This window comes from Trachurus trachurus, assembly GCF_905171665.1.
Source record: "Trachurus trachurus genome assembly, chromosome: 15".
Taxonomy (NCBI): Eukaryota; Metazoa; Chordata; class Actinopteri; order Carangiformes; family Carangidae; genus Trachurus; species Trachurus trachurus.
Window position 1 is genome coordinate 30,952,217 of NC_139906.1, and position 25,948 is coordinate 30,978,164.

General features: G+C 44.4%; 1 protein-coding gene across 3 annotated transcripts in view; it reads right to left on the bottom strand.

The window, feature by feature from the left end:
• The window catches only part of sertad2b (SERTA domain containing 2b), a 60,110-nt gene that overhangs the window by 15,290 nt on the left and 18,872 nt on the right, over positions 1 to 25,948 (bottom strand). The window contains exons 1-2 of one of the 3 annotated variants that reach the window (XM_083988500.1): positions 6,459 to 6,539; positions 738 to 943 (exon numbers count right to left, since the gene is read on the bottom strand). The exons of 1 other annotated variant lie outside the window; for it this stretch is intronic. The gene's annotated coding sequence lies outside the window, so the exon portion shown is untranslated. Of the gene's footprint in view, positions 1 to 737; positions 944 to 6,458; positions 6,551 to 25,948 lie in introns of those variants that run through there. One more of the 3 variants, XM_083988498.1, reaches the window with a different exon arrangement.

The following is a 25,948-nucleotide window of genomic DNA, read 5'->3' on the forward strand; positions in this document are numbered from 1 at the left end:
CAGGTAGGAACACTTCTCAAAATAAACATTTCTCTGGTTCTGCCTTCAGCCTAAAATATCACCAAATCTCCTGATCTGAACCAAATGAAAGAACAGCCACACACTGGCCTATTTAAATAAATAAATAAATACAATTCTGTTCATTTTACTCCTAAATGTCTTCACACAAGCCGGCCCCCACACAGCTCGGCCCCTCAGGTACGATTGATGAGGACGCAACACAATCAAACAACATCAAGATCTGATATTAAACCTCAGAAATCGAGGCCAACTTGTGGCTAAGCTGTGTTTAGATAAGCCTGCATGAAAAATTGATGGTGGCCTCATGGGGAGGGGGGGCTTAAAAATAAAATTATAATAGTAAGAACAGACAAAAGGAGAATAAAGAGGAGGTTTTAACATTTGGTTTATCTCCACCTGCTGCTGTGAAACACAACAACATGCACATTTTCCACATGTGGAGGTCTGGTCAGGTCTGCTACGGTGTGCGTTAGCTTGCCAACTGTGCCTGCAAACACACACATCAGACATGTGGGCTGAGCATATTATTCCAGGAGCTGGCTGTAGTGAGTGTGTGTTGTGTGATAGTGCAGCACTAGAGGATGGACTCTGCAGTGATATTATGATCCTGTAACCGGATACGCTGGTTTCCATGCCTGAGCTGCACATCCACCCCTCCCCCTCACCTCCACATCCAGCTATTTCAGGTTCTCTGGATGTACAAAGTATGGACATACACTACACACACTGCGCCGCCGCTGCTGCTCCTGCTGCTGCTGCTGCTGCTGCTGCTGCTGCTGCTGCTGCTGCAGGTAGACGACCGGAACACTCGCTCGGCAACGTATTCATCTCAGAATCAGTTTCCCCCGGTGGCTGGACGGCAGACTCCACCACGGTCAGGACTGTTTCCAACGGCTCCCTACTGTCTGTGAAGCATCCAGCCCTGCACATGAGGACCACATTGTCAAACTCACTACTGTGTGTGTGTGTGTGTGTGTGTGTGTGTGTGTGTGTGTGTGTGTGTGTGTGTGTGTGTGTGTGTGTGTGTGTGTGTGTGTGTGTGTGTGTGTGTGTGTGTGTGTGTGTGTGTGCTTGCTTCTCTCTCTCTCTCTCTCACACACACACACACACACACACACACACACACACAAGGAACTAGTAAACACATTCCAGACAAAACCCAGAGGAAGGACTGAGTTGTTGCGCTCGCCTGACCAGATCCACTACACTCAATAGTAACAACGCTTCCACACACACACACACACAACTTGAGATAGAGTTACACCATGACGATAGCTGCTTCTACTGTTTCTACTGCTGCTGTCACTGCTGCCGCGCCCCCCCCTCCTTTCATTTACCATTTCACCACATTGTTGATCGCTCGCACACGCTAAAAATCCAACTTGGTCGTGAGGAGAACCATCAACACCTCGCCAGCGGGTTTTTCCCCAACCAATCACGATCAACCCGTGCTTTTGCTTCAGACTGTAATAAACAGGGAAATATCATCAACTGGGAAAATACAGGATGTGTGTCTTCCCCCGACCGCTACAGCTGTGGGACTCAGAAGTCTGAAAACATGGATGAGACATTGTTTAAGTCTTCATGACACTGGCAATTAAGCAAATCAAGGGTGGGTTAAAAGGTGGAATGTGGATAAAGGGCAATTCAATATTTAAAAGTCAGTTCATGTGTTTTTTTGTTGTTGTTGATTTTTTAAGTGGCCTCACATCTAACTTTGCTGCCAAGTTCTACTATTATAACATAATGGTGAATATCAGTAATATAACGAGGTGTTAGGCCTAAGTGTTAATTACACATTACCCAAGAGGTGAGCTACTGTATCCTGCAAACTGAAACACATTCATAAATATTCAATGTTTCTCTACAGACCAACAAGGGAGGACAGTCAGCAGAGAAAAGTCCAAACATGTGCAGTGCATACCACAAGTTTGTGTGTGTGTGTGTGTGTGTGTGTGTGTGTGTGTGTGTGTGTGTGTGTGTGTGTGTGTGTGTGTGTGTGTGTGTCTGTTTTCCCTCGTAGTGATCATAAACGCTCACATGACAAAGGTCAGTTGAGTATCAGACAGGGAATTCACTACGATCCCTTACATAATGACAGTCATGGTTACAAAACGCCTCAGTTCCTACTGCGCAACATGTAACATCCCTGTTAATAAAGAGACAGTGACGAGGGCAGCCGGGCCCAGGGCAGCTTTAGCCACTTCAGACTAAAAATGTAGCTCTGTGCTTAAAGGGATAGTTCAACATTTTGGCAAATTGGCCCATTGCCATAATCCCTATAGTCATAGCAGTAGGTTCATTATGTTTAATTGTTGGTGCAAGCTATTTTTAGAACGGCGGAGCAGAGCCGCAAACTGCTCAGAGCTACGCTACGGAGGCTCATGGGATTTCTTGGTTTCCCTCATCAAACTCATCAAATACACAATCCAACAACTCCACAACGCTCTGGTGGACAAGTTGTGACCTGCACATTCACCACGCTATGAGATAATAACGGAGCGTTACCAGACAGAGTTGTTTTTGAGGTAAATGCAGAGACTGCTTGCCAAAAAAACTCAGCGTCACATTCAGCGGTTTTGCATGAATTTACATTGAAAACAACTTGTAACATTCCGTTATTATCTCATAGCGTGGTGAATGTGCAGGTCACAACTTGTCCACCAGAGCATTTTGGAGTTGTTGGATTGTGTATTTGATGAGTTTGATGAGAGAAACCAAGAAATCCCATTAGCCTCCGTAGCGTAGCTCTGAGCAGCTCACGGCTCTTCTCCGCTGTTCTAAAAATAGCTTGCACCGACAATTAAAGCAGATATCAGTGGAATGTTTTTGTTAATATAAGTCCTAAATAGTCCTATTTTCCGTCAGCAATCACTTACATGAAGTATTTCAGCCTAAACACGAGTCTCTCCGTCACTCTGCTCTGCTGTAACCCGAGGAGAAAATTTTCCTTGTGGGATACAAGTGTTATCCAATGAGGAGAGAGAACGGCATGAAGGGCTGTGTGTGCAGCCAAGGGATGCGCGTGAATGTGGTGACGTAGCACGAGGACCAATTGATGCCTGACAAGGGCGGGGGCTGCTAACTCATGGTGCGTTCAAAGAAACTCGTACTTTGTGTTTTTCCTTCCTGTGAAGTCATACCAGTTCGATCTGGTACGAGTTCACGGGTCGGAAGTTACGAGTGGCCGTTATAGGGAACTTTCACAGACAACAGGATGGTAAAAACACGAGCTACGGGTTACCTGGAACGCTACCAAGTCGTAGTTGTGACTTGAAGCTGTAACTTACGGTTTCAAAAGCCTGCCTTGAACGCAGCATTAGCCGAAACGGCCGTGAAGCTGATATCTGCTTTAAAGGCAACGATTCTACTCCTAAAACTATAGGGATTATGGCAATGGGACAATTTGCCAAAATGTTGAACTATCCCTTTAATAATATTTAGTGTATTGGAATTTAGAAAATCAGCAGCACCTCAAAATACAGCAACAGAAGTGACCACAAGTTATCAGTTCACTGAGTTAGGATTTATAACAAGGTTGTTCTTGAGCTACAGATGAGTGTGTAACCACACAGCACAGCCAATAGGCTACAAGACTGAGTCTTATCAGAAATCCTGACAGGTGTTTTCACTGCCTTATCATGCTTTTGTTTTAAGGTGCTATGATACTTAAAGGGACAGTCCACTGCTTTCCGAAATCTTCACATCACGTCTCGCTGTTACACAATCATGTAACTCACAATGACACACAAGCATAGTAAGTGTGTGTGTGTGTGTGTGTGTGTGTGTGTGTGCACCTGAAATTTCTGGTAATCAGTGATCACACACAAACTCCCTTACTCTTTTCTTCCCTCTCTATCTTTCTCTTTCTCTCTCTCTCTCTCACACACACACACACACACTTAAATCTATAAATAAAAGGCAGAAGAAGATAGCAGATTTAGGTCAGCAGACGTGTCCACATGCAGCTGAGCGCTCCACTCTTTCCCACCAAGCCTCTTCTGGGGGGAGAGCGGCCCAGCTCGATGCTCAGACCTCAGTAGACTACACAGATCCACGCTGCCAATCCGGCTGCACGCTCGCATCCACCTCAGTCCTGCAGCATCGGCCTCATCACTGCAGCGTGCAGCTCCCCACCACGGCAGCCTCGGCCTTATTACCAACCGCTGCCGGTCTTGTCACGGGCGGCACCGGCTCCAGAGCTGCAAGTGTCATCATTCTTACTGCAGGCAGCACCTTTATTACTTAAAGGGATAGTTCACCCAAAATAAAAATTTCACTCATTAGCTATGTCCTCACCCTCATGTGGACTAAGGGCTGGGAGAAGTTTCAGAGTCCTCCGTGGCTTCTCTGAGTTACAGCGGGGCTCTGTGCAGCACTGCATGTCCATATGACGGTTGCGAACCGGGCTCACTTTTCAAATATCGTGCGATTTGCGCCGGCGTCAGTGCTAATCGCACAAGATTTGGACGGACCAGGAAGAGCAGTGCTGGGAGCTTTCGCTACAAACAAGCTTAAAATATAGACTTATTTAATTTTTTTCGGAACAATTTCTCATGTTGGGGCTTCAATACAAGAGGGACATTACAGACGAGCAGTATGGATGTATTTGGATGTTTTTTGGTGTGTCTTTTTGGACGAAGAAAGGTGAGCTCCGTTTTCAACCGTCATATGGACATGCAGTGCTGCACGGAGCCCCGCTGTAACTCAGAGAAGCCACGGAGGACTCTGAAACTTCTCCCAGCCCTTAGTCCACATGAGGGTGAGTAGATAATAAGTGAAATTTGAATTTTGGGTGAACTATCCCTTTAAGTATAATCCTTATCGTGGCAGGACGAGCCTTATTACTGCACTTGGAGCCACACACTGCTGCACCGGGAGCTTCATTACTAATATTACTTCCAGGTACACACACTACAGCCAGTGAAGGTATCAGTGTGTAGGAGCCCAGCAGTCAGTGCATCAGTAGTAGACTCCTCCAATCAGAGCCTGCAGCTGTCACCTCTCTCATGGTGTCCAGCACATTTTCATATAGCTGATGTTTGTTAGAAATATCTCCAAAAGCCTCCAAAAATGTCCTTACAGCTCGGTGCTGATGTATCCAGTGTGAACATCACAGCTGCACACTAGGGGACATATTGGGGGGGGGGGGGGGGGGGGTGTGCTGGGCTTTAAAACAAAACCAGGGACCGCCCGGTGTTTTACTATTCAAGTTGTCTTGGTTAGTGACGAGCAGGAGGTAAAAATACAGCCGCTGTCACGTGACGTCTCTTGAAGAAAATGTTCCACTTGATGAATCCAGGATATTTAAAATCAACTTTTTTTTTTATGTAGGCTACTCTGGAGAGTCTGGACCCCACCTGCTGTGTGGGTAGGCTACTGACTGAGCCCCCACCCCCCACCCCCCACCCCTCCAGCCCTCCTCCCTCCTCCCCACTCTGCTTATCTGCTCATCCACTGTACAGGTAGTTGTGTAACTCTGCATCACCTCTGCCTGTATGATCTGTGGTCTGAACCCGGTCTACATCCGTGTAGGTGAAGGTCCAGACTGAAGGTGGCCCCTACATGCAGGTGGGGGCCCGGGGGGGGGGGGGGTCACAGAACAGGGGCCACACAGCGGAGCGGAGGTAGGCTACAGCAGGGCTGCTGTGTTGTGGTGCGTGTTACGAAACCAGAGGCCCCTGAACTCACCACAATGGGTGCACCGTTAAGACGGTGCCAAACACTGGAGACTTCACACACTCACACACACACACACACTCACACACATACACACGACAGGTCAAAGGTGTAGTGACCGACCGACTCCAGCATCTAGTTTACACAGCCAGCCACACACTGCATACAGTTAGTGTGTTTGCAGACGGCATCCATGTAAATATGTAGAGGTGTTATCTGTGTGCTGCTGTTTACACATGTCGTTGGAAACTGGCCTCAAAAAGGCTACAAATACAACCACTTTTCTCACTTCATTTGTAGCACTTCAGTTCCCATAATTCGCGTTTTTACTCTCAAAACTTGGATTAACGCAGTTATTAATTCAACAGACGTCGCTGACGCTGACTTTTTATTCAAAGTACTACTCGGTGTGTTTTTCGTGATAAAAAGTTTATCAGACAGACTTTTGTCGGTGTGATAAGCCACAGTGGAGCGCTGCCTCGGCTGTGAACACACCAATCACTTTGGACACAGCACAGATACAGGATCAATGGACGACTATCGGCAAATATTTCCCGTTTAACACGAAAACTTTTCCAAGCAGACCCACTACTAGCACCACAGCAGCGACACCGCTCCAGCACCACCAGCCTCCACCGACTCTATTATTCATTACAAATAGGTTACACTGCCCCGTCCTCGTCTACCCCCCCACCACCAACTCCCCCCGGAGAGTCTCACTTTCCCCTCGAAAATCAAAGACACAAGTGGGCTCTTACCACATCCAGGTCCGCCGGACTTTGAGAGAGAAACATGGGGGTATTTAACGGTCCTGTCAGCCTCACAAACACGGGCCGTCCGAGCTCTCGGAGACTCTGAGACACAATGGCGCTGATAGGAGGAGAAAACTGCCTCCGCTCACAGGGACGCTGCTGCCTTCACGGACCGCCGGACACCGCAGCTCCCCGGGAGAGACCGCACGTGCGCTCGGTGTCAGCTGACGCACAGATATCCCAAGATATCAGTTAATGACAGAGACACATGTGACACGGAGGTAGGCTGCACACAGAGGGGCTCTGAGCTAGATGCGTCGCAGATTTTATATATAAAAACACCGTGTGCACGTGGCACGCCTGACGTAACCTTTGTGTAGATCATCCAGGGTAATGTTGGCGAACCAATCTTTTATTTGTTCAGGCTTTTAGTTTTAGATGCAGCCGCTGATACAACCGTCGAGATGGTACAGTCATCTGTGCAGAGAGCTGTTCCCCTATCGCTTGGAAATCATTTTTAAAAAGGAAACAACCACCGAATAACAATTAACCTGCAATTAGGTTAAGACGTGCAAAGGTTGTTTTTTTTTCGCAATGAATTTGTCCAAAACATGAATTACACTTCAGAGGTCGTTAATCACGTATAACGTCATAATTACTGTCGTGACAGGATCCATTTTGTTGTGGGCTTTAAATTTACGAGGAGCACGTGAACGTAGCAGGAGAAGCTGAAACCGAGCAGCTGCCCCGAGAAGTGGCGTCGTCAACTTTGCTCCGCCCACACACACACACACACACACACACACACACACACGTACACACACACACACGTACACACACACACACACACACAAAATCTATCTCTCTCTCTCTCTGTAGGACCCTAAGATTAGTTAATTACACGTTAACAAACACTGTAATAGCTGTTGAAGCCACGTTCACACTCTGTGGATCCTTAGATAGGATACATGTCCCTCAGTGCACTTTTGTAATAATTCCTTTTTCTGTTTGTTTTTAATTGGTGAAAAAGAACTGAAATCACCCATAGTCACCACAGTAGTGAGTGGACACAGTGGTGGGCTGATGGTGCCGTTTGGCTGGTTAGTGATGTCCAACCTATCCTGCCCAGCAGCAGATAGCAGGGTGATGTCCGGTAAACTCAAACAAAACCCAGCAGAGTCTGCTACATGCAGACAAAAACCCCAGCGGAGCATCCTGGGGCAAGAAAATGGGCATCTTGGACCGTTTGTGCCCCCCGTGCCCCATGCTGCACACTCACCCACTTGTGCACTGATACACTCACAGACACAATGCAAGTGTCCCTGCTTTTCCCAGACGGGCTTTGATCAACCTGTTGTCATAAATATTTCCCTCTAGGAGTCCAGTGTTTACAGAGCAGCACAGAGACGTTCGCTTCCTCCTTTTGTCAGGGAGGGAATCTGCATTTAGGCATTTAGTTTATTTTACAGTGATTCCGTTCATTTTGCCATTTAAAACACAGGTGTGACCTGGACTTCAGTCATCGCTGGCTGAGGGTTTAGACACATCTCCCATCACTGGACGGTATGACATGCATGAGTCAGCCGGTGGAGCTGTGGAGCTTGTGGGAACTGCTGGTCAAACAATAGCAGACGGGTACACAGGTTTTCAATATATCAGTATCATGCAAACAACTTGGTCAGGGCTGAGAGCTCAGCTGGACGACGGCTAGCAGGCGGGTTAGCTCGGTGCGTGTATACGTAGCCTCTGTGGTTGAATGGAGGTCTGATTTTAGTCCTGCGTTCATCTCTCTGGACTTTGAGTTGACTCATGAATGCCGAGCAGCGAGGAGGGATGGCTCTAAATAAAGATTTCAGGTCAAAAACAGGAAATGGCTCAGTGAGCAGGGAGGGCAGGGCCATAGCAACACCAACTGGAGAGCTGCACCCACAACATCCCTCCCTCCCTCCATCTATCTTTATTTATTTCTCCCTCGCGCTTCTTTTATTTCTCTGTGTGTAAAATCTGTCTGTTCTTCATCTCTCTTTCCTTTTGCCTTTGCTTTATCTCCATTTTCACTCTTTTTCTCTATCTTTTCTTTCATTCTGTCCATCTACTTTAATTTTTCACTGGTTTTTTATTTCATTTCTGCGGCTGGATTGCCATCTGTGCGACAGATCTGCAAAACCACAATGCAAAAGGTTGAATGTTTGTGCATTTAAATCATAATGACGAGAGAAATGGCTCTTTCCCGGCATGTTCAATAACATGTGACTGCACCTAAACACAACACATAACACTACAAGTGCTAAAGCAAAAAAGCTTCATTCTGTTGCCGTTACGTCCTCTCTCTCTACGTTTCTCTGTGCATGTATCACACAAATTGTGCATGTGTGTAACTCCCAGTGTAAACCTGACTCATGGTGAGTTCACTGGTCCAACTCATCGCCCAGTACATGAAGCTACATGCCCCCACTCACCCATCCACCCGCCCACCCACCCACCCATCCGTCACTGTGTTGCACCTCTGGGTGTAAGTCGCAGGTTTAGGATTGTCACCAGAATTAGTTTGCCGACTGTCATGTTCCATTTATACTCCCCGTGACAACACACGGTACATTTTCATATCATTGTGGTTCTATAAATTCACCAGTCACATGAGCACAAAAAATGTGACACACACACACACACAACTGGTGTGAGTCATATGCATGTGTCTGTGCGTTGCTCATCAGTTTTGTAGTTGTGTTTATGTGAACAGTGTGTTCATTATCCTCTATCAAGCCTCCGTAGTCTGCCTCTGTAATTAAGGAATCACCACACACTAGTAATAGCAAGTTATTGATTCTATGACTTACTTGATAAATGAAGTAACACACATCTTGTAGTTGTAGTTTGAATGAAGTCATCCCTATCAGTCTACTGCAGTACTGACCACAACCCAAAATACTATGACATCACTACTCTACTATCTACTACTTGTAGAGTATCAACTGCCGATGTCATCTGGCCTTCTGCCCCAGGTGGGGTTCGAACCCTGGTCGTTGTGCCAAGAGGTCAATGACCACTTAACAATCAGGTTTTGCATGTGGTTTATGGGTGAGTGAGTGCACCAGAACCCTCGCTGCTGTATCACCAACTACATCCTACAACTGTGCTGTTTAATCAGCTGTCTAAACAGCAGCAGTCCCCAGGTTGTGTTAACATTGCAGTGGCATCTACATAAACAGATACACATGCAATACATACATGTGACATCATTACACAACAATAACAACAACAGTCATTGAGATCATTTATCTCCTATCTGATGCATTCACCACGCTATGAGATAATAACACAACGTTACCAGACAGAGTTGTTTTTGAGGTAAATTCATGCAAAACCGCTGATGTGCGTTCCCGTCAGGGGCAGTCTTTCAGCAAGCAGACTCTGTATTTGCCTCAAAAACAACTCAGTCTGGTGACGTTCTGTTATTATCTCATAGCGTGGTGAATGTGCAGGTCACAACTTGTCCACCAGAGCGTTGTGGAGTTGTTGGATTGTGTATTTGATGAGTTTGATGAGGGAAACCAAGAAATCCCATTAGCCTCCGTAGCGTAGCTCTGAGCAGTTCGCAGCTCATGGCATACATGTAGCTTGCACTGACAATACCTACTCCTAAAACTATAGGGCAGTCATCCCCAACCTGTGGGCCGTGACAGTATTGCAAGTGGGCCGCCAAATCATTTTCAAAATAGTATGATTTTTGTGGAAATCTTTTTAAAATATGTTAAATATATTATAAATAGGCCTGGGCGATAAAACGACCTCCAATCGGGACCGCGATTATGATTAGACTATCGGCTATGGACATGTTTCCTTGATATCACACGGCAGAATTTAACGCGACAGCTGCCTGTCAGTCTGCCGTCTGACACACCGCCGCCTGTCGTGAGTGTGTAGCAGCCTAGAGTTTGTTTGAGCTGCAGCAGCTAAAGCTAAAGAGAAGAAGGATAAAGTGAAAGTTGGAAAAGAGGGAGGAAATGAGTAGAAGTGGAGCAACCAGAAGTGGCAGCTGAAGTGACGGTGAACGTGTGGAGCGGTTCATGAGACGAGTCCGGCCCAATACGTTCGCCTGTGTCGGGTCGTCATGTGTTTGAAGCGTCATACTGGAGACCCAGCTAAGTACCGTAGGCTACTTTGATTAGTGTGGGAGGCGGAGGGTTGAGTGTCCAGTAGAGCAGCAGGTCAGTGAGGAGACAGAGGAGGCTCCAGCAGCTTCATGTTGCTGCTGTGAGGAGCAGAGTGGAGCCAGAGCAACGTGATGTCACTCCGCTAAGAAAGAGGAGAAAACACGGAGCTGCTCCTGTTGTTTATTCTGCGCTAACACGTCTCATATGTTGACTGCTCGACGGCGTGAAGAACATGCGCTAAGGCTCCTGTATAGGCCTACAGTGTGTGTGTCTGTGTGTGTCAGCGCTGTACACAGACACACACACACATACACAGGAGCATGGGAGCAGTGAAGTGAAACAATAACCTGCAGATCACCTGAGCTGACATGTCGTGAACTGTAAGTGAGAGCAATACAACTTAAGGAAAAAAGCCAAATATTCATCAAGATCCATAGAAGGAGATCCTATTTTACCAAAATAACAGATGTAGTAGATGTACAGTTGCCTATTCCTCTCACTGCAGGTAGTCCTAACTAATGCAGTCTAACATTCAACATAGGCATTAACATCTTTATAATGAAAAAATAACATAAAAATATACGAATAAAATAAAAATAAAATATGAATATTCTTTAAATGAACAGAATGGTATTTCTGAAGAGTTAAAATAGGGAAAACTACAACAATGTAAATCAAACCAAACTGTGGATTTGTGAACTGTCTCACTCTCAGTGAACATGAAAGTGAACTCATGTCATCCTCCCAAACTGAAGCCTTCTCTGTTATTCAGGATTTAGTCAGGATGCTCCTCCACCTGGCAGCATCAGCTGTGTTACCGTAGTGACTGTGGAGCTTCCTACATGCCCCCTGCTTTCACTTCAGTCCTCAATCTTTATCATTCAATAAATAAATAAAAAAGTGCTCTGAAAACACATCATTTGGTCTATGTATTGTTTATTGCGATGAAGGTGGGCCGCGAACATTTTTTAGATTTTCAAGTGGGCCCTGAGTTGGAAAAGGTTGGGAACCCCTGCTACAGGGATTATGGCAATGGGCCAGTTTGCCAAAATGCTGAACTATCCCTTTAAAATGAAAATATTACAAATAGAGTGGACTTAGCAGTAGCCTTGTTGTGACCTTCCTACGAGCAAACTCTCCAGTAGAAGTGAGCTCAGTTACTCCACAAAAACACCAACTCCTCATGTTCAATATCAAACAGCTGAGGCAACACAAACAGAACCAATTCTCTATTATCCTTAGTCATTACTTGTTTGTTTTAGTTTGACACTACTGGAGTCTTGTGGCTCTTTTTCACTGCATGGTATTATATACCACTTTTTAGGTTTTCTATGGATCAACATTTGTGGGCAAGTACTAGGAACTTGGCACGGCAACATGAAGTGTAAAAAGAAGTAAAAATGGAAAAATGCTTTAAAAAAGAAAAGAAAAGAAAACAAGTCAGGATATGTTGGCCCTTTCTCATTCTGTTTTTTTTAAATTGGTCTCCGAAACTGAACTTCCAACACTAAATCAACCAAGTACCCAAATCCATGATGAACAGTCATAACAAGATGATGGGCTCTTTGCCATAACACAAGAAAACGCTGATGACAGTACAATGAAAAATGATGAAGATGTGACAATCAGTACAATGGCTAAACTTATAAATGTTCTTTGTCAGGTCGCTGTTGATTCAACTCAGTTTTATGATCACAGTTCAGAGACTGACAACATGAATCTGGATTAGTTTGAAGTTTTGAAGTATTTGGAAACATAAACCTTTAAATAAGTAGAGAGTAGTAGTTGGCATGGAGCTTTTACCTTTCTAATATATCTAACACATATCAACCATTTAATGCAGTGTGGACATAAAAACTAAATCAAAACAAATTTGGCTGAAAGAGGAGAGAGAAACTGGTAGATTTGGGAAGGGTGTGTGAAGAGGACCAGAGAATATTAATAATACTATTAGACATGGGTGTGGCACACCAGCCTAACATGGAGGGAGGGAGGGAGGGAGGGAGGGAGGGAGGGAGGGAGGGAGGGAGGGGAAAGCTCTTCACCAAAAACACCCATCTGCTTTCTTTCCCATTCTCTCTCCCTCTCTCTTTGTCTCTACCTCCTCCTTTTCTCTCTTTGTCTCTTTATCAGGGTCCATCCTTCCCCTTCTCGGCCTCCTGCCTCAGCCACACACACACACACACACACACACACACACACACACACACACACACACACACACACACACACACACACACACACACACAGAGGATGGTTTCCCCATGATGCAGCATGATATACATCCATGACTAGTTGCTGCAGTTGCTGTGAATGTAGACACCTGCTCACATCAGCAGCAGTTTGATTTATGCACTATTTGTTTTTCCCCCATCAGATACTTGGACGCAGTGTTTTTAGAGATGTTCTCCACGATGCGATGCTCAACTGGTTCCAGGGTCACTATGGCAGCTGGAGAGAGACATTTTAAGAGAATAAACAAAGCAGCACTCCAAATTCAAATAAGTCTAATTAAAAATATAGAAGTCTGCCATTATTGTATCACACCTTATTATAACCAGTAGATTTGTGCCACTGAGTTGAATATGGAAGAAACTACAGAGAAGCGAGCAAACACATCCTTGGATTTGATGAAATATGAAAAATAACACCTGCTTTATCTGTGAAAAAAAAACAATTATGTAAAAACTCTGAGGGAGTCTTTATTTCCCCAGACTCTGTGCACACACTGAAGAATTGAAGGAGATAGGTCTAAAAATAGAAAATAGTTAGGGCCGTTCCAAACTAAACTTTTCATCTTGCAAGAAGAGGGCCTTGACTAAGAACATGGGCGAGCGACCCAGACAGAAACACAGAGAAAGAGAGAGAGAGAGAGCGGGAGGGAGGGAGGGAGGGAGGGAGGTGTGTTTACTCATGGCTGTGTGACGCCTCCAGTGTCAGGTGACTTACAGGAAAGAAGTTGTTGTTCTCTCCCTCTCTCTCTTTCTCTCTCTCTGTCTCTTTCATTTGTGTCCTTTTCTCTATTTCCCCCTGTGTCATAACTTCTGAAATGAGTTGTTCTTTCTATGTTGTTCACCAACTCTGCCGGCACGCCGCTGATCCGACTACACAATGAGGAAAACAAGCAATCTAAATCACATTAGATGGCAAATTATTTGATTTGAAGTAAATTAAAAGTTTGAAAGTTGAGTATGGGATGTTGTGTAAATCAGTTGAGACAGTGAAGACATAACCAGACACTGTAATAACCATCTCAGATACAGCACAGGCCTCTGTTGTGAGTTTTAATGGCTTTCAGCTCAGGGCTATGTGAAAAGGTTTACTGTAACCCTTTAATGTGTGTGTGTGTGTGTGTGTGTGTGTGTGTGTGTGTGTGTGTGTGTGTGTGTGTGTGTGTGTGTGTGTGTGTGTGTGTGTGTGTGTGTGTGTGTGTGTGTGTGTGTGTGTGTGTGTGCGTGCCCATCCATGGCAAACTGGTGAGTGTGACACATTCCACTGGGACAACTCACCAATAGTGAGCCAATAGCAGTGGAGGGAATACAGATGTGTGTCCACTGAGTGTCAACACACACACACACACACACACACACACACACACACACACACACACACACACACACACACACACAGACTGTAGACAGACAATTCACCTCCTACAATTTGATGCTTTCGTTTTGCACAGGTTACATTAAGTGTGAATGAGAGCTGTAGTTGTAGGTAGGGGAAGTAATACTAATGTAATGTGCTGGTTGGTGCCAGTCAAAGCAGTTAACAGAGTAATACCAGTGCTTAAAAGAAAGGAAAGGAAAGACAATTGATTCTGGATTCTGCAGTGTTTCTTAAAGTGCACTTCAACTTGAACTGAGCTGCAGTGAAAACTGTGCAGAGACACTGTAGCTGAAAACAGGAAGGTCATTAATCTTCCAGAGAAACCGGCCCGACTCACAAGTCACGGCACAAGGAAGCAGCTTTAGAGACTAGCAGCCAGCAACAATGGTTTAGCTGGTTATCCATCTTTCTTTTCTCCATTTTTTTTCTCCCCTGGACTCTAGCAGCTTCATTTCAATATACTCAGAACTACTTTTGTTTTTGAAAACACTCCGCCCAGCAGCTGTGTCTGGAATGTAGTTCCGGCTATGCATTTGCCTCAAAAACAACTCTGTCTTGTAATGTTATATTATTATCTCATAGCGTGGTGAATGTGCAGGTCACAACTTCTCCACGAGAGCATTTTGGAGTTGTTGGATTGTGTATTTGATGAGTTTGATGAGGGTGACTGACCATTCACCTCTATCAGATCTCAAAACAACATGCACTGATAATTGAAGGTAATGAACCTACTCCTATGACTATAGGGATTATGGCAATAGGTGAATTTGCCATAATGTTGAACTATCCCTTTAAGCTCTGGTGTGTTGTTTTGTCGCACTCCATCTAGCTCTGTGTTAAAGGTGCAGAGTGCAAAGTTAGCATGACCTGATTATTAGAATGAAAAATACCAGGATTTCCATTTCTCTGAACTCTAGAACAATTTTCTGTGTATTTATGCATGTGGGTGTGTGTCTGAGTATGTAAGTGTATGTTTAATGCATTAAAAAAAATTATAAAAATCTTTCTAAAAAATTTTTGTTAGTTTTTTGTATCATAAATATATGTCTGACATTTATAATAAACCAAATGGCTTGAAAATCGGTTGAATATTCAGTGAGTTATGGCGATTTTAATGGTTGATAGACCTCTGCCTCTGTTGACTAATGCAGGAAGTAGACACGGCTTCCCCGTACCAAGATGGAGGCCACGTTGACGTATTCCACTCAATAGAGCTGCCTGGGAAAGCGGCATCTCAGTAGCCTATATATATCTATGACCTTTGACAAGCAAATGCTTCTGCATTTATCATGACTCTGTAATTGTCAGTTGTGTAGTTCCCGTTACATCGCCTTGTAGAAAAGCGCTCATTAATGCTGTTAGCATGTCGGAGATGTGACGTGTGAAACTACAGCGCCCTGCTTCTGTTCCGCCATGTTGGCTCTACCTTTTACGCAGACCACCCACCCCTGCTTCATATACAGTCTTTCATAGAGAACAACAAGGTGGACTGAAGGTGCAGCTTCCCCCCTGTGAGTCAGGTGTTGGGGAAGAGGGGGTGGGGGGCTTACAGGGTCTCACGTTAATTGCACAGTTAGGTTCCATCTAAAAGCAGGAACGGTTTCTCCACCTGCGTTGTTGAGCTCACTGTGTCACTGTGGGGACATGTCCATGCTTTACTCAGCATCCTTCAGCCACATGCAGCCTGTTCAGTCTAATCCTGTTTTGTGTTTTCAAGAGAACATGTTTATCAGTTTCTACCCATTCACTGCTATTAGTCATTTATATGCAAATTGAGAACAGTAATCTGATTATAGTTCATGCACGGTAATCTATTACTCCGTCCCCTGCTGCTGCCCTCCTACGCCAGACCAGACCGGCTGAGTCAGCGCCGCTGCTCTATCACGATTCAGCCTGACACACTTTCCCTCCCCCAGCCTCCCCCCTTCATTTTCCTTCATGAATCCCTTCATTCACTCGGAGCTGCGTTCAAAACTTCCTCACCTCTCTGCTTGCACTGTCAGTTTCTGTCTGTTTTGCCTGATTGCGATCACTCCGACTCTATCTCTTTGCCACAAGAGATAAAAACCACCCCCTCCACACACACTCCTCGCTTTTCTCCTCTTCTCTCTTTTTTTTCATTCTTTCGACCCGCTCTCTCCCTTCCTCCCTCCCTGCTGGCTGCCTTCAGGGTAGCAGAAGGGAAGTGAATGGCTTCAGCCCTCCCAGCTGGTCCCATCACCCAGCAACCCAGAGCAAAACAAAAGAACACACACACACACACAAGCCTACAAACAGGCAGGCAGCGCACGCGCACACACACACAGTCAGGTTCACCAGCAGATTACATGCATGTTTTTATACACATGCATACCCATATGCAGATGAATACCCACACACACACACAGGCACGCACGCGCGCACACACACACACACACACACACACACACACACACACACACACACACACACACACACACACACACAGAGGCACACACCCGTATCCCCGCCCCCCCTCCCCAACCTCACATTCATAAACACAGCCAGCCAGCCAGCCGTCCCCTGCAGACTCCCACCCATCATCCCTTCCTCCAGTCCCCCACCCATCACCCATCACCCCCTCCCCAGCACCCACTGCAGACACCCAGTCCTTTGTTCACACCCTCTGCTCTCCACACACACACACACACACACACACAAAAAAAACATATTTAGGGGGGAAAACAGAAAAACATGTGTTGGTCCAAAACAGGGAAGTGGACACAAAGCGCAGAGTAAAGGCAGCGTTTGTTCTGTGCTGCTCATAAACACTCATTCACATACATGCATAAAAAATGAAACACAACTTGATTGTTATCTAAGTTTAAGAGTCCGGCAGAAAATCACAGCTCAGGAAACCTACATGGTCGAATGTGCATTTAAACTGCACCCCCCGCCCCTCCTGAGATCCCCCTCTTATATATCATCAGTGTGTGTGTGTGTGTGTGTGTGTGTGTGTGTGTGTGTGTGTGTGTGTGTGTGTGTGTGTGTGTGTGTGTGTGTGTGCGAGTGTGTGTGTGTGATAGCTGGTGCATTCCTGGAGTTATTTTGTGATGAAGTCCTCTGACTACTGTGGCTGTTTACTGTCCCTCTATCTGCTTCCTCTGGTTTGGATCGTGCTGCAGTAAAGCACCTCTGACAAAATGAGCAGAAATCACAGTCACATAATTGTTAAATGAGCTGGGCTGGATGAACACTAAAAGTTGATGTATCCCCTCCAATCCTAACCCCCACCCTTCCCTTCCTCCATTCTGTGTAAGCACAGATTTATTTCCTAACATGTACAACTTAAGCACATCCAAGCTGAAATAATAACAGGCCTTAAACTGGATTTTAAGTCAAGGCCACTCTGTAGAATGTTGCCTTCAAGCTCTTTCATTCAAGTTTATAATGTGCTTTAGTGATGCATGAAGTATTAACAAACAAATGTGCTGTTAATTAACTTATCAAACACTAATTGCTACTTGGTGAATCCAGAGCCTTCAGCCCCCCTGTGGATCTGGGGGCTGAGCCAATCGTACAATGTAGATCAACCAATAGAGGCTGAACTCACAATGCTCTTTATGTTACAAGTTTTTTGTGTGTTTTATATGATACAAAACAAACCACGAGCAAAATAATCAGTCAACGTCAAAAACTGCAGTAAGCCAGCAGCAATTTAGTAAAAATAGATTTAGCTAGTGTTTCATATCATATGGGAATAACGGCGTTACTAATGGCGCTACTCAAAAAAGTTACTGTTTGCCCCATTCTACTGACAATAACATGTCCGTTACTCGGGACGCTGCATGGTGGAGCCTGCCTGTGTGGAGGAATACTGAGTGAGTTGGTAGGTTCCAGATAAACAGTATTAGGGTCATGGTTGGGGGGGAGAGTCCATTTTTATATTTAAAAAAAAAAGTTATTCAATAGTTGTATACTTTTCCTGGTTTCCCTTTTTGGGGAAAGTAACTAGTACAGTAACTATAACGAATTACTTTTCAAAAGTAACACGCCCAACACTGTTCATATGTCACAAACCTAACAAACGTAGGCTAAAAGTAGGCTAAAACATATTAAACTAACTGAAAATACAACCACACATAAGTGCTACTGGACATATAATCAATTTTAGACTGCATGGCAATAAAATGACTTTTATTTGGGGCGGTGCGTGACGCGGTGGTTAAAGCGGCCGCCCCATGTAGAGGCTATACTCCTCAACGCAGGCGTCCCCAGTTCGAATCCCGCGTCGGGCAGACATTTCCTGCATGTCATTCCCCCTCTCTCTGCCTCCCCCTTTTCTGTCCATCTCACTATGTACTATCAATCCCCCTCTCTCTGCCTCCCCCTTTTCTGTCCATCTCACTATGTACTATCAAATAAAGGCAAAAAAGCCAAAAAATATACTTAAAGGGACAACGAGGAGTTTCTATTTGGTTATAAAAAAGTCTCATATTAATGTGGATTAATCTACGTTACCACTTGTTAATGGCCCATTTTCGATAAATCTATGGTTTTGTCTCTATGGTTATTTTGTTATTATTAGTGGTGGTGGAAATGCTGGTCGAGCCGACCAGCGTTTCTTTACTTTCGGTTTCGTGGTGAGTCATGAGAATAACGCCGCCGAATCGCCGTTTATGGTGGGAACTACGACGGTATGTGATCGTCTTCCAACCTCTGACTTTAATTATTGATGGATGAAAACATGAGTCTGTCTTGCGCCGGTCAAAGAATTTCACGGTGCGCGGAGGCTCATAAATGTAGTGTGAAAATGCTTCGCTTTTCCAAAACTCCTCGTTGTCCCTTTAAAAAAAAAAAAAAGACTTTTATTTAATATTTAATCCTTATCTCTTATATAAGTGCATTGCATTTTTTCATGACGGTATTGAAACTGATACCGTTGCTATTTTTTAAACACCTGCAGTATACGGTATTACCGTAATACCGCTCAAGCCTATAGTCTCATTATAAATTGAGAGTATGCAAAATTTTCTGTGCATGTGCAATATGGAAATTCCGTCTCAACCTCTCAGGGCTGTGTGTGTGTGTGACCAGGACCCAAATTTGGTCAATAACAATGAGATGATAGTCACTGCTAACTAACAGAACAGCAGCCACAGTCTGAGTATCTCAGTGGGACTTAATGAGGCTCTACTGTCTGAACATCTAGTTCAAGTCGTCACATCAGTCGTAGGCAGCACTGACCGCAAACCAGTCAACACAATGACATTTCCTCATCTTCACCCGACACACACGTCCCACCCCCCACCCCCCCTCGTCTGAGAGGTGTGCAACATCAGATGCGACAGCTGTGAGGGGGGAACACCACATCTGTGAAACAGCAAGGACCCTGGAAAAGAGACCGAATGAATGGAAACAGGCAGCATCAGCTGTCTGTGAACACCAGACCAAAAACCTGCCACAGCCTCAGCTGGGAGGAGGGGGGCGGGGGGGTCAAAGGTCACCAACCAGGAGGAGTCAGTGGACGGGCGGGACAAAGATCAAGGCCATTCAATTCTGACTGCTGAATGAGGAGTGTGAGATGTGGCTGAGAGCTCAGAAAGCTGTTTTTAAATGAGCACAACCAGCAGTTTGACAGAAAAACTCTCATCTCAATGACCACTCACCATCATCACTCCTCTGTAATCACAAACAACAAGACAGCAACTGTCAGCCAAGAAATGTAACATAAGTACCGTATATTTCTGCAATACTCACATGTGAACAAAAGCATAATGAGATTTGAGTTGAGTTTTATTATACATGGATCAATACTCATTGCTTTATTCTTATTGATTCATATTCAGTTGTTTTTAGGTCCTGTTTTAAACATTCACACTAATGAAAAAATAATGAAAAACTATTGTTCTTCCTCTCCGCCATTTGTTCTTCTGTTCCGCCATTTTTAGTGTGAATGCTGGATATATCGGAATGACATGTGTTTAACATGTGTCAAGTCTATCTATCTATCTATCTATCTATCTATCTATCTATCTATCTATCTATCTATCTATCTATCTATCTATCTATCTATCTATCTATCTATCTATCTATCTTCTCTTTTTATCCACCATCCCCCTCTGTCTGCCTTTCTTTCTCTCTTTCTTTATTTCTTTCTATCTACCCCGTTTCTTTGTCTTTTTACTTTTACTTTCTTTCTTTTTTTCTGCCCCACTCTATCTCTATCTATCTACCTCTTTCTATCTGTCACCCCCTCTCCCTCTGTCTCTTTTTCTTCTTTCTTTCTTCTACCCCCTTTCTCTGTCTTCTTTATTTCTTCCTACCCCTCTTTCTTTCTTCCTACCCCTCTTTCTTTCTTTCTTTCTTTCTTTCTTTCTTTCTTTCTTTCTTTCTTTCTTTCTTTCTTTCTACCCCCTTTCTCTGTCTTTCTACTTCTTTCTTTCATTCTTTGCTTTCTGTCTACCCCTCTCTATCTCTTTCTATCTACCTCTTTCTATCTATCATACCCCTCTCTCTGCCTCTTTTTCTCTCTTTATCTTCTTTCTTTCTTTTTCCTACTCCTTTTCTCTGTCTTTTTACTTTGTTCTTTCTTTCTTGCCTCTTTCTTCCACCCATAGAAAGACATTCATCTCTCAGCCTTCAAGTTTTATGTTTTAGCTTTAGCCTTTTTCAACATTTCCTCAGCAGTTTCTTCAGCTAACTCAGCATTGTTTCAACAATTTCTTCAGCTCATTCAGCAATAGCGTTAAGCTGCTTTCAGCATTCACACGCATTTCCTGCTGGAAATGCTTCTTTTTCTAGTTTGTCAGTGTGATTCTACCGCTGAGCTTCAGCATAGAGAGTGAAATAGAGCAGCCATTGTGCAACAAAATAAAATTCCTCTTTATAAAATCAGAGGGAAAGCAGGGCAGTAACTGCAGGGGAAAAAACAAAGCGGACTACTAAATATTTAGTTTAACTTTCTCCTTCGGCACGGTGATTGAGAGCCAAACCAAACCTGTAAGAAAAATGCTTTGCTTCCAAGCTTTTTCAAACTTTCCCAAACCACTCGAACAAACAAATATGAAGTGAAATGGAGTGAGATTTTTCTGGAAACAACACAATGTGGAAAACCTGAGAATGAGAGCAGTCGCTGCAGGCTTTTGGGAACATAACAGCAAATAGGATGGAAAATTGGGGGAATGAATGATCCGGACTGAATCCGGTCCAGATTCATCAGGTCCCATCCACTCCAAACAAACTACTAAGCATGGGTCTTCCTGGACCGGTCAGGACCAGTCCAGTCCACCTGAGCTCAGGATAGTGCACAGTGGTCTAGTTTGGCTCAGTTCAAAGCTCAACTAGATGACCAAGGATGAACTGATTCGATTTTGCTAGCCAAAGGGCAAAGGTCAAGGTCACAGTGACTTTACGCAACACATTTTTATTTTAATCAAAGAACTCATATGCTAATTATGAAAAAAATACACTAAGTCCTCACTGCTTTTATTCTGTGCGGACATGGATGTAAAGTGTAACTTGACTGGTTGGCGCAGGCAGACAACCACAAGGCAGTAATTCTGGTTAATTATTGAACAGATAAATCTGCCATACACTGAGCCAGCCAAGAGCCATGAGAGTTGGCCTCAGCTATCCAGACACACACACACACACACACACACACACACACACACACACACACACACACACACATTTTATCATATACTGTTTATATGTCTTTTAGAGCAGTGTCCAGAGCCAAATCTGCGAGTTCTGATAAATATATTGTACAAACTTTTTCCTCAAGGAGCAACCAATAAGGAATAAGGAAGAAGGAAAAAAGAAACATAAAGTGCTTTACTGTCAGTGTGGTAGCGAGGTTCATAATCTTAATCTCAACACTTACATTGGACTTCATTTCATAGGTTGCATGTCCATAAGTGGTGAGCAGGTCAAAAAATGAGTTTTGAGTTTATATATAACATCATGAATTTGGCTTATAGAGATGAATGACGCAGATGTTATAAGATACAGTTTTATACAGTGTAGTTTTTCTCTATATAGGGCACTATAGGAATCAACCCCCCAGGTTGGGAACGACTGCAATGCACAGTCTGCCTTTGACCTCATGAGGGAACAATGCAACACATGCAGCACAGTCAAGCCACATGCAGAAATCCACCTGTTCCAGCTGTAGTGTGCACTATATGTGACCAGCATTGTGAGCTGGCCACCCCGGGCACATACTTCCACACCAAGCCCAAATTATGGTGCTACACATCATCATCGTTCAGTCACAGACCAAAACAGTAATCTCCTCAAATGCTACTCTGCACCACAGACACAGATATCAGCCACTTGAAAGGCCGCCAAGCTGACACAGCACTGTACAACAAAGTATATAATCATTAGGCCATAATCATACACTGACTGAAGCCAAATATCCCAATATCGGGGCTGGCCCATTAACAGTCCCAGTCACTCATTCAGCGTTTGCCATGGCTGGATTTTTCAATGTCAGCCCCTAATGCAATTCTGTACGAGTGACAGCACACTGCGCTGTGCTTAGTGCTGCACAGGCTGGTGATCATACACACTGTCCTGAGCGCAGACCTTTATGTACAGTGTGTGTACACCCTATATTAATATACACTTTCAGCATCTGCTAGTTAGGCCTGCAACACACTTTCAATATCTCAACACTTTCAGTACACACATATTACTGTAACCTACACCTGTGTAAATTGTGACTGAATGAGCAACATAAAAAAAAGACATGAGCAAGAAGTGATGGGAAGTGCTAGATGAATGTACGCCCTAACCCAGCGGATATGAGCAGTTCAGTTACTGACTCAATACAATAGCACCATAGACATAATACATAATACATGTCTATAGAAAAGATTTAAAACTTTTCATTTTGATTTTGTTTAGACACCTGGTTGTGTGTAGCCATCAAGGGCACAGATTACAGGACTAGAGGGAGGCAATAAAGTTTAAATCTTTCAGATATCATGTTTTCCATAATACAGGTAACTGCGAATAAATTGCTGTAGAATATGACTGTATACAATAGCTCCATCTCTTACAGTTAGGTTCATTGGAGGATATGATATTTTCTCCACTTCTGATTGATGTGCAATGTCAGTGTCTTTGAAGGGGAGTATTTACTGTAAAACAAAATTAGATTAAACCAGCACTAAGTAACTTTTCAACCTTCATAAAATATTTTCATAACTTTTGTGATGATACATCGACTTACAACAAGTTGAATGACACCTCTGTCGTGGTCTGAGGGGGTCTGTATCTCTTTCTCTGGCACTAAGCAGCTTTGAGGAGCATGGTAGGAACCCTGCTCTCACTTAAGTTTCACTTTCACTTTTGCGAGTCACAACAAGGAGGGAACAGGCAAAACGGTACTTTAGCAATGGATTATGTTTGTGTTTTCACTGTGAAATGATCCACTGGAAACAGAAACTTAGTTTTGATGTCTTCTGTTAATTTTAATGCAGGATATTTACAGGGCTTCACGCTAGTGTTCATGGGAAATGGAGTCTTCCTTCAGGCAAAACACTACCACTTTGGTCCACAGGCGCCGCCAAACTCAACCAAAACTGAAAGTTCTTTAGTACTGCTTTAAGCCTGCAGAGGTATTATTAGGGGCCGGGCAGCATCAGCTGCCAGGACCCTATTGTTTTTCCCAGTGTTCTTCTTTCTTCTTTCTTCTTCCTAGGAAGTCCTACTTCCCATTAGGGCTGCCACGATTAGTTGACTAGTCACGACTACGTCGACTATTAAAGTCGTCGACAACTAATTTAAACAATGTCGTTTTTTTTTGTTTTTTTTAACTTTGTTTTTCTCTCAAAACTGCTGCGGCACCTTCCACACACGCACCCGCCGCCGCAGCCGCCCACCACCCCCCCTGCCGCCACCACCGCTGCTTCTCTCTCTTTCTCTCTCTCTCTCTCTCTCTCTCGTCTGTCATTTTAAATGAGAAGCGGTACTAGGAGCGGTACCGCCGGTCCATCGTTTAAGAGTTTACATTTAAAAACTTTGAAAATTTCTTCCAAAGCAACGGTACATGCTACAGTTCTGAAACTTCACCACAATGTCGCCCCAATACTGCTGAAACTTTTGTTCACTTAAACTCAATACAAATTATGGAGTCCATCACTCTGTTATTTTCAAAATCTGTAAAACTCAGTGGCGTGCGGTGACTTTCACAGATAGGCAAGCAGAGCCGAAGACCGCCACCACACAACCAGAAATCACTAATTCAATGTGTGATTAAGTTGTGTAATAATAATAATAATAATAATAAAATAAACTAGTATCCACACTAAAAGACAGAATTTCATGATTGTGTGCTGCCTGTCTTTCCTCCTAAGCTCAGAGTCTCTCTCCTGCATCTTGCTGCCCTCTGCCTGGACATCTTCAGCTTTACTGCATTGAAAACATTCAAGGCTAACTGTGAAAAACTGCACCAAAATGTTTAATTAATTCAGTTTACATATTTACAGTTAACCATTAAACATAATTCTTAAGTCTTAACAGACCAGGCTAAAATCAGAACTTGTAAGAGCAGTGAGACCAGGGTTTATGAGAGCTAACTTGATGCGGCTTCCCACACAAACCTTTTAGCCGCTCAGAGCATAAGGTTGGGTCCTCAGGTTCGCAGATTTGTGACGCGCTATAGGAGGTTATGATAACAGATAGGCTGAGATCCAAATATGCTTTTGGTGCATTTATTGTAAACAAACAGCACAGAGCTATCACAGCGCAGCAAAGATGGATGAATGGCAAAATGAGACTAGCGGATTAAACCGATAAAAAGGGTGATGAATGAATGAGTGAGTAGCGGTCAACAAAAATTACGGCTACTCCCAACCCTGACGGGGTGTTCCCACCAAACGCGATGACGCTTCATCGCGCGTCGAGATTACATGTAAAGTCAATGCAAACACGTGATTAGACGCGTCATCGCGCCGGGCGATGCGATGGACGCGATAGTGCGGCGTGATGGACGCGTTGGCCGCGAAAAATCGCCTCCATCGCGTCGCCCGGCGCGATGACGCTTCATCGCTCGAGTTCAAATAATTGAACTTTTGCGGCGAATTCGCGTGAAGACGCGCCAGCTTTGAGATCGTCACCGACGTGCTGACGTACGGACGCACTGGTGTTCCCTTGGCAGTTTAGTCAGAGTCTATTGACAATATTAGAAGTTTTCTGGTTTAGTTTAGTTTATTATTCAGATCCCCATTAGCTGCAGCAAAGCCACAGCTCTTCACTGTTGCTTTTCCGGTGCTGTACAAACGTTTCTGGTTTGGAGATTCGGACCTGAAAGCCCGTTATCACTGCTGTTTTCAACCAGCGGGCGCTGTGAGCCGGCCGCCCCGTCCCAAAGCACTCAACAGGCGGTCAGTCACACAGTAGTGTCACGGAGCTGTCTCTGCTGCAGCCAGAGACCCACACCGCTGTTCCTGTCCCATCTACAGGGACAGGAACAGTGCAGCGACGGTGGTTATCTCAGCCAGAGAATGAAATAGTGGGAGAAATGTTGTTGTTTGGGCGGGCTCGTCGCGCGACGCGATGCCGCGACGAGGCGTTTTTTGCATATTGAACCAGCGTCAAAACTGGAACGTCTAGTGCGACGCGATTTCATTTGACGCACGATTCAATCGCGTTCATCGCGTTTGGTGGGAACACCCCGTGACTCTCTCTCTCTCTCATCTGTGTCACCGGTGAGTGCACACCTTTACACACACACACTTCCGCACACACACACACGCCTAC